Raw genomic sequence first — 12,236 nt, 5'->3', positions numbered from 1 at the left:
GGACAATCACATTGGGTGTCAGTAGTGATACCCGCTGTGATCTGTTCTTACCTGCAGGTACTACTACTCCCAACATGGAGCACACTCTTCTCCATGCTGGGAGCTGTAGTACCTGCATTAGTAGACAGATCACAGCGAGTGTAACTTCTGACACCCGCTGCGATCTGTCTATTAATGCAGGTACTACAGCTCCCAGCATGGAAAAGAGTGTGCTCAATGTTGGCAGTAGTAGTACCTGCAGTTAAGGAAAGATCACAGCGGGTATCACTCCTGACACCCACTGTGATCCTCCTGTATAATGTATAGATGCGGCCGCTCTTCTATGGTCTCCTTCACTGACACATATATACACATATTTCTATTTCCCACAGAGAGCTGTGATTGGCGGGAACCATCTGGCCAATCACAGCTCTCTGCGGGAAATATGAATAGATGTATAAATACGGCAGTGCAGGGGACCATGGAAGAGCGGTCACCCGCATCTATACATTATACAGAAGGATTGCAACGGACGATCTGTCTATTAGTACAGGTACTGCTACTCCCATCATGGAACAGTGTGTTCCATGCTGGGAGTAGTAGTACTACCTAAAAAAATGTTTTAAAAAAAAAAGTGAAAAACACACACACTACATTTTTATTATTGTTGGCTACATTTTTAGTGCCCTACCCGCACGCATAAATTGATCCCTGTTTAAAAATTTATAAAAAATTAGTTATAAAAGAAAGATACATTTCGTTAGATACAATTTTTTCCTTCACTACTGAATCCTTTTTATTTTAGTTTTTTAACCCCTTAAGGACCAAGGACGTACTGGTACGTCCTTGGTCCTGCTCCCCTGATATAACGCGGGGTTACACGGTAACCCCGCATCATATCACGGCGGGCCCGGCGTCATAGTGAAGCCGGGACCCGCTGCTAATAGCGCGCAGCACCGATCGCGGCGCCACGGGCTATTAACCCTTTAACCACGCGCTGAGCCGCGCAGCTAAAACCGAAAGTGAAATCTGCCGGTTAACTCAGTGGGCTGTTCGGGATAGCCGCAGCGAAATCGTGGCATCCCGAACAGCTGACAGGACAGCGGGAGGGTCCCTACCTGCCTCCTCGCTGTCCGATCGCCGAATGACTGCTCAGTGGCTGAGATCCAGGCATGAGCAGTCATGCGGCAGAATCGTCGATCACTGGTTTCTTATGAGAAACCAGTGATCAATGCTGAAGATCAGTGTGTGCAGTGTTATAGGTCCCTATGGGATAACAATGATCAGTGTGTGCAGTGTTATAGGTCCCTATGGGATAACAATGATCAGTGTGTGCAGAAAAAAAAGTGAAAAAAAAAGTGAAGGAATATCATTTAACCCCTCCCCTATTAAAAGTTTGAATCACCCCCCTTTTCCCATAAAAAAACCCACTGTAAATAAAAATAAAAATAAACATATATGGTATCACCGCGTGCGGAAATGTCCGAATTATAAAAATATATAATTAAACCGCTCGGTCAATGGTGTGCTCGCAAAAAAATTCCAAATCCAAAATAGTGCATTTTTGGTCACTTTTTATATCATTTCAAAATTAATGAAAAGCGATCAATAAGTCCTATCAATGCAAAAATGGTACCGTTAAAAACTTCAGATCACGGCACAAAAAATGAGCCCACGGAAAAATAAAAAAGTTATAGGGGTCAGAAGATGACAATTTTAAACGTATTAATTTTCCTGCATGTAGTTATGATTTTTTCCAGAAGTACAACAAAATCAAACCTATATAAGTAGGATATCATTTTAATCGTATGGACCTACAGAATAATGATAAGGTGTCATTTTTACCGAAAAATGTACTACGTAGAAACGGAAGCCCCCAAAAGTTACAAAATGGCTTTTTTTTCCAATTTTGTCGCACAATGATTTTTTTTTCCGCTTCACCGTAGATTTTTTGGCAAAATGACTGACGTCATTACAAAGTAGAATTGGTGGCGCAAAAAATAAGCCATCATATGGATTTTTAGGTGCAAAATTGAAAGAGTTATGATTTTTTAAAGGCAAGGAGCAAAAAAACGAAAATGCAAAAACGGAAAAAACCCCGGTCCTTAAGGGGTTAAGGATGCAGCCCATTTGGTCCTGAGGGTTTGTATTTTGCGCGACCAGTTGTCCGTTGTAATGCCATCACCCACTTTACCATAAAATCTATGGCGCAACCAAATAAATACTTTTTGTGTGGTGAAATTAAAAAGAAAACCGCAATTTTGCTAATTTTGGAAGGTTTTGCTTTCACGCTGTACAATTTACGGTAAAAATGACGTGTGTTCTTTATTCTTTGGGTCAATACAATTAAAATGATACCCATGATAACGTACTTTTCTATTACTGTTGCGCTTAAAAAAATCGCAAACTTTTTAACCAAATCCCCCTATTTTGAAGACTTTTTCATTTTTCCGTATAAGCGGCCGCATGAGGTCTCATTTTTTGTGCCGTGATCTGTACTTTTTATTGATACGATATTTGCTTATATAGAACTTTTAATCAATTTTTTATTACATTTTTGGGGAATAAAATGTTATAAAAAACATCTATTTTGGACTTTTTTTTTTTTTTACGTTCACGCCGTTCACTGTACGGTGATTAACATTTTATTTTAATAGTTCAGATATTTACCCACACGGTGATACCAAATATGTATATAAAATATTTTTTTTAACACGGGAAAATGGGACAATTTACGTTTTTATTGGGGGAGGGGGGTTTTCACATTTTTTAAAACTTTTTTTACTTTTATTTTTACACTTTAATAGTCCCCATAGGGGACTATTTATAGCAATCACTCGATTGCTAATACTGTTCAGTGCTATGTATAGGACATAGCACTGATCAGCATTATCAGTCATCTTCTGCTCTGGTCTGCGGGAAGGCAGATCAGAGCAGAAGATGCCGGGAAGGAAGCGGAGGCAGCGTTGCGGGCGATCCGATCATCCATTTTAGTGACCGCGATGCTGCAGATGCTGTGATCTGTATTGATCACAGCATCTGAGGGGTTAATGGCGGACATCCGTGGGATCGCGGATGTCCGCCATTACGGGCGGGTCCCTGGCTGCGATCAGCAGCCGGGAACTGCCGCGCATGATCCGGGCATCGCTCCAATGCTCACGGTTATGCTTAGGACGTAAATGTACATCCTGGTACGTTAAGTACCACCTCACCAGGACATACATTTACGTCCTGCGTGGTTAAGGGGTTAATGGTACCCTACGAAATTTTATTAAAAAAGGTATCTCCATCTCCAATAACCATAAAAACGAATGACGAAATCGTCCGAAAACTAAAATAAATCTAACGACATGTATAACGAATAGATCAGAAATAACAAATTCATCCGAAAGCCGTATAGTTTCCGAATAGTACCGAAAAAAATATATACGAATGCATCCGAAAATAGAATAAAACAAATTACTGTTAATCCGAAAAAAAACGAAATTTTGGGTTGTGCACATGTCTATTTTATATATATATATATATATATATATATATATATATATATATATATATATATATATATATATATATATATATATATAGCAGTTCATTTAGAAATAGTCAATTGCAGCTCATATTTTGCTGCCTAACCAGTGTGGAACCATTACCAGACTTTGTGTGTGTGTGTGTGTGTGGGGGGGGGAATTTAATATTTTATCCCCTCAGGACACAGCCAGGTTTTATTTTTGCATTTTTGTTTTTTCCTCCTCATCTTCTGCTGAGTCATATTTCCATCCACAGATCCATTTTTTGCATAACCAGTTGTACTTTGTAATGACATTGCTCATTTTACCATAAAATGTACGGCAAACCTAAAAAAATATTATTTTGTGGGGAAAATAATGATTTTTAAGCAGTACACTTTACCTTAAAAAGGCCATTTTTTCTTTATTCTGTAGGTCAATACGATTAAAATGATCCCATTGGTTACATGCTTTACTATCAGGGACGTGCACAGATAGGGCTCAAAGGGGGCTTGAGCCCCTGCCTTTTCATGCACCTGCCCCTTAATGCCCTTTTTTTTTTTAAAAGGTGTGAGGCACAGAGGCACAGGGGCAGGAGTGTATAGAGGCACGGCTGGTAGAGATAACAGCAGAGGACAAGAAGAAAGAGCAGATACAAGTGTTAGGAAGTGACATCTTGTCATACAGGCATTATCTGGACACTGTCTCCCGGGGTCCTGCTGCTGCTGACGGCCCTTCCCCCACCCTGCTCCTCTCTGGGTAAGGAAAGGAAGAGATGGAGGATAGAAGATCAGCTGGAGCTGTGTTTTTGTGTTGTTTTGTTTTTTCCCTTATTTATTCTGATCTACACTATGGGGGAGATTTAACAAGACCTGTCCAGAGGAAAAGTTGCCCATAGCAACCAATCAGATTGCTTATTTTACTTTGAAAAGGCCTCTAAAAAATGAAAGAAAGGATCTGATTGGTTGCTATGGGCCACTTTTCCTCTGGACAGGTCTTGTTAAATCTCCCCCATAGTGTCCCCCACCTACAGTACCTGACAAGCTTAGTCCAGCATAGTTGTTCTTTCCCTCCCTATAAACCAGTGTTTCCCAACCAGGGGCCTCCAGTTGGTACAAACTACAACTCTCAGCCAAAGGCTGTCCAGGCATGCTGGGAGTTGCCGTTTTGCAACAGCTGGAGGCACCCTGCTTGGGAAACACTGCTATAAACCAATAGCTATAAACCAATAGTGTTACCCACCTGTGCCCCTATAATGCCATTCCACATCTGTATCTTCCCTACAATCTTTGTATTGTCCCACCTTTCTTGTGGACCTGTCCAGAGGAAAAGTTGCCCATAGCAACCAATCAGATTGCTGCTTTAAGTTTTCAGAGGCCATGTTAAAAATGAAAGAAGCGATCTGATTGGTTGCTATGGGCAACTGGACAATTTTTCCTCTGGACAGGTTTTGATAAATCTCCCCCATTTTGCTGCAGAATTTCTGCTGGTAATTCCATAACAAAATCCACAGTATAAAATCTGTAGCAAAATCCCAATGGCTGGATTCACACTGTATTTGTGTTAACATTTAAAGCACAACTCTGTTGCTTATGATAAATAACTATTGTGCAGAACCAATTTGGCTTCTAAATACCTTAAAGGGGTACTTTTTTTTTTTTTTTTTTTTTAAGAACTGGTGCCAGAAAGTTAAACAGATTTCTAAATTACTGCTATTTAATAATATAGCAGCTGTATGCTACAGAGGAAATTATTTTCTTTTTAAATTTCTTTTTTGTCCTGTCCACACTGCTCTCTGCTGACACCTCTGTCCATGACTGGAACTGTCCAGAGCAGGATAGGTTTGCAATGGGGATTTTCTCCTGCTCTGGACAGTTCCTGATACAGGCATCAGGTGTCAGAAGAGAGCACTGTGGACAAGACAAAAAGAAATTCATAAAGAAAAGAATTTCCTCTGTAGTATATAGCTGCTAATAAGTAATGGAAGGGTAAAGATTTTTTTAATAGAAGTAATTTAAAAATCTGTTTAACTTTCTGGGACCAGTTGATTAAAAAACAAAAATAAATGTTTTCCATCAGAGTACCCTTTTAACAGGGCTCCTTTCTCCCCACTCCTGGGACTGTCCACAGCTGATAACTGAGCATAGTCCATATGCAGCTTATGTAGCACCAGACCCAGTGTGACCCGAGGTGTGGACAGCACCAGGACACTGCGATGAGCTTATCTCCAGCCGCAGTGATGTCCCACCTCGGTTGGTAATAGGCTGAGCGCATGTCATATAAGGAGCCTTGGCCTGTTATATGACACTGCGCTCATTGTATCACTGGTGAAGGCGGGAAATCGCTGCGCCCGGCAATAAGTTCATCGCAGTGTTTCGATCTGTGCACAGGAAGCAGAAAGAAGGCCGGAACGGAGGACAGAAAAGCTATATCAGTGCAACGGGGGAGCTGTGGATGGTATGTTAAAGGGGATAAGTGTTTGATCGCGGGGGGGGGTCCAAATGCTGTGCCCCCCCGCAATCTCGTGCACGGGGCCACAGCTCTGCCCGGCAGGGGGCGTGCCAGCCGCGGCGTGATGTCATGGCTGACACGCCTCCTCCATGTAGTTCAATTGGAGCCTCCCCCATAGAACTGTAAGGGGACAGGGCGGGGAGGGTGCTAATGCGGGGGCCCCGTTAGGGAGATCGCGTGGGTCAAACACTTATCCTCTATCCTGTAGATTTCCCAAGCGCGGTCCTCAAGTCCCCTAACAGGTCATGTTTTCAAGATTCCCTTAGTCTTTCACAGGTGATATAATTCTGGTCTGTGCATCAGGCATCTCCACAACTATATCACCTGATAACAGGACCTGTTGGGGGTATTTAAAGGACAACTGCAGCCAAATTTAACTTATCCCCTATCCACAAGATAGGGAATAAGTGTTTGATTGCGGGGGGTCCGACCACTGGGACCCTCCGCGATCTCCCTAACGGGGCGCCGGCATTAGCGCTCATTGTGAGCGCTAATGCGCGTAGCGTCGAGCTCTGAGCTCGACGGTTTACGCCCCGTCCCCATACAGTTCTATGGGGGAGGTGGGGAGGCATGAACGCTGCCTCCCTGCCTCTCCCATAGAGATGTATGGAGGGGGCATGTCGCCGCAACGTCATGCTGCGGCCGGCATGCCCCCTGCACGGGACAGCCGCGGCCCCGTACAGGAGATCGCAGGGGGGCCCAGCAGTCGGACCCTCCGCGATCGAACACTTATCCCCTATCCTGTGGATAGGGGATATGTTACATTTTGGCTGCAGTTGTCCTTTAAGGACCGTGCTTGGGTTAACACTGGTCTAGGGAGTTGTATATGGATCGGTTGTGCCCTTTTTTCACATTGAGCCCCTGCCCCTCAAAATTCCTGTGCATGTCCCTGTTTACTATTATTGTACTGGTTTTAACAAAATCAGTATGTGTAAAATTGCCCTATTCTGATCAGTGGCGGATCCAGGGGGGGGGGGGGGCAACGGGGCAATTGCCCCCCCCCCCCGGGATTGCTTCCCCCCCGCCCCCTAGCATGCTGGAGCCAAAACTGTAAGCTCCGGCTCCACCATTCACTAACCTTACACACACGCTACACAGCGTGTGAGCTGCGGGGTCGAGATTAACTAAAGGCCGGCGCGATGACGTCACATCATTGCGCCGGCGCCTGGAGGACCCGTCCCCGCGGCCTGCATACTGTAAGTAAAGGTATGCTCAGGGTCCAGGGGATTATGGAAACAGGATATGCGCCAAACAGGAGGAGGGGGGTCAGAGAAAAGGGAATATTTAATGAGGGTCCGCAGGGCAAAGCACAAGGAGCATTATATGTGAAGAGCACATGACAGGGGGGCCCCCTGTCCTGTGCCCTTCACATATAATGCCCCCTGTGCTGTGCCCCTCACATAATGCCCCCTGTGCTGTGCCCCTCACATAATGCCCCCTGTGCTGTGCCCTTCACATATAATGTCCCCTGTGCTGTGCCCCTCACATAATGCCCCCTGTGCTGTGCCACACATATATATTATATGTGTGGGGCACACAGCACAGGGGGCATTATATGTACCCCTCACATATAATGCCCCCTGTGCTGTGCCACACATATATATTATATGTGTGGGGCACAGCACAGGGGGCATTATATGTGTGGGGCACAGCACAGGGCGGCATTATATGATGCCCCCTGTGCTGTTCCCCTCACATATTGCCCCCTGTGCTGTGCCCCTCACATATAATGCCCCCTGAGGGGACAGGACATGGGGCTTTATATGTGAAGGGCACAGCACAGGGGGCATTATATGTGAGGGGCGCATGATGGGGCATTATATGTGAGGGGCACAGCACAGGGGGGCATTATATGTGCGGGACGCATGATGGGGGAATTATATGTGCGGGACGCATGATGGGGGCTTTATATATGAGGGGCGCATAATGGAGGCATTATATGTGAGGGGCAAAGAATGGGGGCATTATATGTGAGGGGCACAGCACAGGGGGCATTAAATGTGTGGGGCACATGACAGGAGCATTATATGTGAGGGGCACAGCACAGAGGGCATTATTATGTGGGGGGAACAGGACGGGTCATAATTATTATATGTAGGGGCACAAGATGGGGCATTATTACTATATGTGAAGGCACAGAGTGTTTTGCCTTTCAGAAGTATAGTGTATATTATGTGGAATTTCTGGGGTGGTACGTTTTTTAGGGGCCACAATACATTACGGTATTTTACTCAGAGGGTGCACTGCACAGCAAGTTATATTCAGAGAATGCACTGTGTGGTAGTATTAGATTTAGAGGGCACAGTGTGTGTTAGTATTATATTCAGTGGGTACAGTGTGTGATAGTATTATATTTAGAGGGTGCAGTGTGTGATAGTATTATATTTAGAGGGTGCAGTGTGTGATAGTATTATATTCAGGGGGTGCAGTGTTTGGTAGTATTAAATTTAGAGGGCACAGTGTGTGGTAGTATTATATTCAGAGGGTGCAGTGTATGGTAGTATTATATTCAGAGAGTGCAATGTGTGGTAGTATTATATTTAGAGGGCACAGTGTGTGATAGTATTATATTCAGAGGGTGCAGTGTGTGATAGTATTATATTCAGAGGGTGCAGTGTTTGGTAGTATTATATTCAGAGGGCACAGTGTGTGGTAGTATTATATTCAGAGGGTGCAGTGTATGGTAGTATTATATTCAGAGAGTGCAATGTGTGGTAGTATTATATTTAGAGGGCACAGTGTGTGATAGTATTATATTCAGAGGGTGCAGTGTGTGATAGTATTATATTCAGAGGGTACAGTGTGTTGTATATTCAGGGGTACTGTGTGTCAGAATTATATTCAGAGGGTGCGTGCCAGTATTATATTCAAAGAATACAGTGTTTGGCAGTATTATAATAATTATTGTTTTCATATAGAGGATCAGAATGCGCTGACATAGTGAGGAGACGTCTGGGCATCAAGTTCTGCAGAGAGAAGATTTAGCTGGAACAAATCCTGGCGGTATGTACCAGCTGAATTAGATAAGGAAAGACTATAGAGAAGACGTCACCTGTAGTCACTGATATCATTGTGTATTATCCTCACTATAGAGAAGACGTCACCTGTAGTCACTGATATCATTGTGTATTCTCCTCACTAGAGAGAAGACGTCACCTGTAGTCACTGATATCATTGTGTATTCTCCTCACTATAGAGAAGACGTCACCTGTAGTCACTGATATCATTGTACATTCTCCTCACTATAGAGAAGACGTCACCTGTAGTCACTGATATCATTCTGTATTCTCCTCATTATAGAGAAGACGTCACCTGTAATCACTGATATCGTTGTGTATTCTCCTCACTATAGAGAAGACGCCACCCATAGTCACTGATATCACTGTGTATTCTCCTCACTATAGAGGAGACGTCACCTGTAATCACTGATATCATTGTGTATTCTCCTCACTATAGAGAAGACGTCACCTGTAATCACTGATCTCTATAGTCAGGAGAATACACAATGATATCAGTGATTACAGGTGACGTCTTCTCTATAGTGAGGAGAATACACAATGATATCAGTAACTACAGATGACGTCTTCTCTATAGTGAGGAGAATACACAATGATATCAGTAACTACAGGTGACGTCTTCTCTATAGTGAGGAGAATACACAATGATAAGACGTCACCTGTAATCACTGATATCATTGTGTATTCTCCTCACTATAGAGAAGAGGTCACCTGTAATCACTGATATCATTGTGTATTCTCCTCACTATAGAGAAGAGGTCATCTGTAATCACTGATATCATTGTGTATCCTCCTCACTATAGAGAAGAGGTAATCTGTAATCACTGATATCATTCTGTATTCTCCTCACTATGTCCCATCAGAGCTGGAGTTACTTGTAAGTTCTGCAGTTATGATGGGTGAAACAACAACTCCCAGCATCCCCTTACCACTGCTTAGGTCATACTGGGAGCTGTAGTTTTAAATGGTAAAAATTTCTTTAGCACTTTCCCATTCTGTGGCAATTGGTATATTTGATAATTATTCTGATATGTGAACATGGCCTAAGAGTCTTAAACAAGGTTAGGACTGTATGATACATTTAATAATATTGTAAGTTCCGTAATCTTATTTCTGTCTGCCAACACAAAATACTCTAATAGTGCCCCTCCCGAGACTCCACTCTGGATCCGCCCCTGATTCTGATCCATATAACGTTATATACTTAAATAAGTATTTATTGATATAACTTTTGCATATATGTTACTTTTTGATCACTTTTTATTTCATTTTCTGACATATATGTGATGTGAACAAAAAGCAGCAATTTTGGAGGTTGGTTGTTTCTTTACATAAACACAGAAACATAGAAACATAAAATGTGTCGGCAGATAAGAACCATTTGGCCCATCTAGTCTGCCCAATATTCTGAATCCTATCAATAGTCCCTGGCCCGATCTTGTATGAAGGATAACCTTATACCTATCTCTATATTATATGAAGGATAGCCTTATGCCTATCTCTATCTTGTATGGAGGATAACCTTATACCTATCCCTATCTTATATGAAGGATAGCCTTATGCCTATCTCTTTATTATATGAAGGGTATCCTTATGCCTATCCCTATCTTATATAAAGGATAGCCTTATACCTATCCCTACCTTATATGAAGGATAGCCTTATGCCTATCCCTATCTTATATGAAGGGTATCCTTATACTTATCCCTATCTTATATGAAGGATAGCCTTATGCCTATCTCTATATTATATGAAGGATAGCCTTATGATTATCTCTATCTTATATGAAGGATAGCCTTATGCCTATCCCATGCATGTTTAACCCCTTAACGACCAAGGATGTATGTTTACGTCCTTGGCCGGCTCCCGCGATATAACGCGGAGTCACGCGTCATATCGGGTCGGTCCCGGCATCTATCTGAAGCCGAGACCCAGGGCTAATAGCGCGCGGCAGTGATCGCGGTGCAGCTAGCTATTAACCCTTTAGACTCGGCGTTCAAAGTTCTAAAACGAAAGTGAAAGCTTCCCGGCTGCTCAGTGGGGCTGATCAGGACTACCGCAGCGAAAATGCGGTGTCCCAATCAGCTGGGATGCAGGCTTGAGCAATCGACCGCCGACAACACTGATCAATGCAAAGCTATGGCTTTGCAGTGAACAGTGTAAAAGATCAGTGTGTGCAGCGTTATAGGTCCCTATGGGAGCTATAACACTGCAAAAAAAAAGTGTAAAAAAAAAGTTAAGAAATGTCATTTAACCCTTTCCCTAATAAAAGTCCAAATCAACCCCCTTTTCTCATTAAGGAAAACTATAGGAGAACTATACTGCACCTAATGTGGGGAACTATACTGCATCTAATGTGGGGAACTATACTGCATCTAATGTGGGAGAACTATACTGCACCTAATGTGGGAGAACTATACTGCACCTAATGTGGGAGAACTATACTGCACCTAATGTGGGAGAACTATACTGCACCTAATGTGGGAGAACTATACTGCACCTAATGTGGGAGAACTATACTGCACCTAATGTGGGAGAACTATACTGCACCTAATGTGGGAGAACTATACTGCACCTAATGTGGGGAACTATACTGCACCTAATGTGGGGAAATTATACTGCACCTAATGTGGGGAAATTATACTGCACCTAATGTGGGGAAATTATACTGCACCTAATGTGGTGGAAACTATACTGCACCTAATGTGGGGGAAACTATACTGCACCTAATGTGGGGGAAACTATACTGCACCTAATGTGGGGGAAACTATACTGCACCTAATGTGGGGGAAACTATACTGCACCTAATGTGGGGGAAACTATTCTGCACCTAATGTGGGGGGAAACTATTCTGCACCTAATGTGGGGGAAACTATACTGCACATAATGTGGGAGAACTATACTGCACCTAATGTGGGAGAACTATACTGCACCTAATGTGGGAGAACTATACTGCACCTAATGTGGGGGAACTATACTGCACCTAATGTGGGGGAACTATACTGCACCTAATGTGGGGAAATTATACTGCGCCTAATGTGGGGGAACTATACTGCACCTAATGTGGGGGAACTATACTGCACCTAATGTGGGGGAAACTATACTGCACCTAATGTGGGGGAAACTATACTGCACCTAATGTCTGGGAAACTATTCTGCACCTAATGTGGGGGAAACTACACTGCACCTAATGTGGGCGAAACTATACTGCACATAATGTGG

At 43.2% G+C, this 12,236-nt stretch overlaps 1 protein-coding gene across 2 annotated transcripts in view; it reads right to left on the bottom strand.

Moving 5' to 3' along the window:
* Positions 1-12,236, bottom strand: part of DOP1B (DOP1 leucine zipper like protein B) — a 248,102-nt gene that overhangs the window by 199,454 nt on the left and 36,412 nt on the right. The window contains exon 1 of one of the 2 annotated variants that reach the window (XM_056559588.1): positions 4,731-4,860. The exons of the other annotated variant lie outside the window; for it this stretch is intronic. The gene's annotated coding sequence lies outside the window, so the exon portion shown is untranslated. Of the gene's footprint in view, positions 1-4,730; positions 4,861-12,236 lie in introns of those variants that run through there. 2 annotated transcript variants of the gene reach the window in all.

This window comes from Hyla sarda, chromosome 2 (assembly GCF_029499605.1).
Source record: "Hyla sarda isolate aHylSar1 chromosome 2, aHylSar1.hap1, whole genome shotgun sequence".
NCBI lineage: Eukaryota > Metazoa > Chordata > Amphibia > Anura > Hylidae > Hyla > Hyla sarda.
The sequence above is the reverse complement of the archived record's forward strand: the minus strand, read 5'-3'. Positions and strand labels throughout refer to the sequence as shown.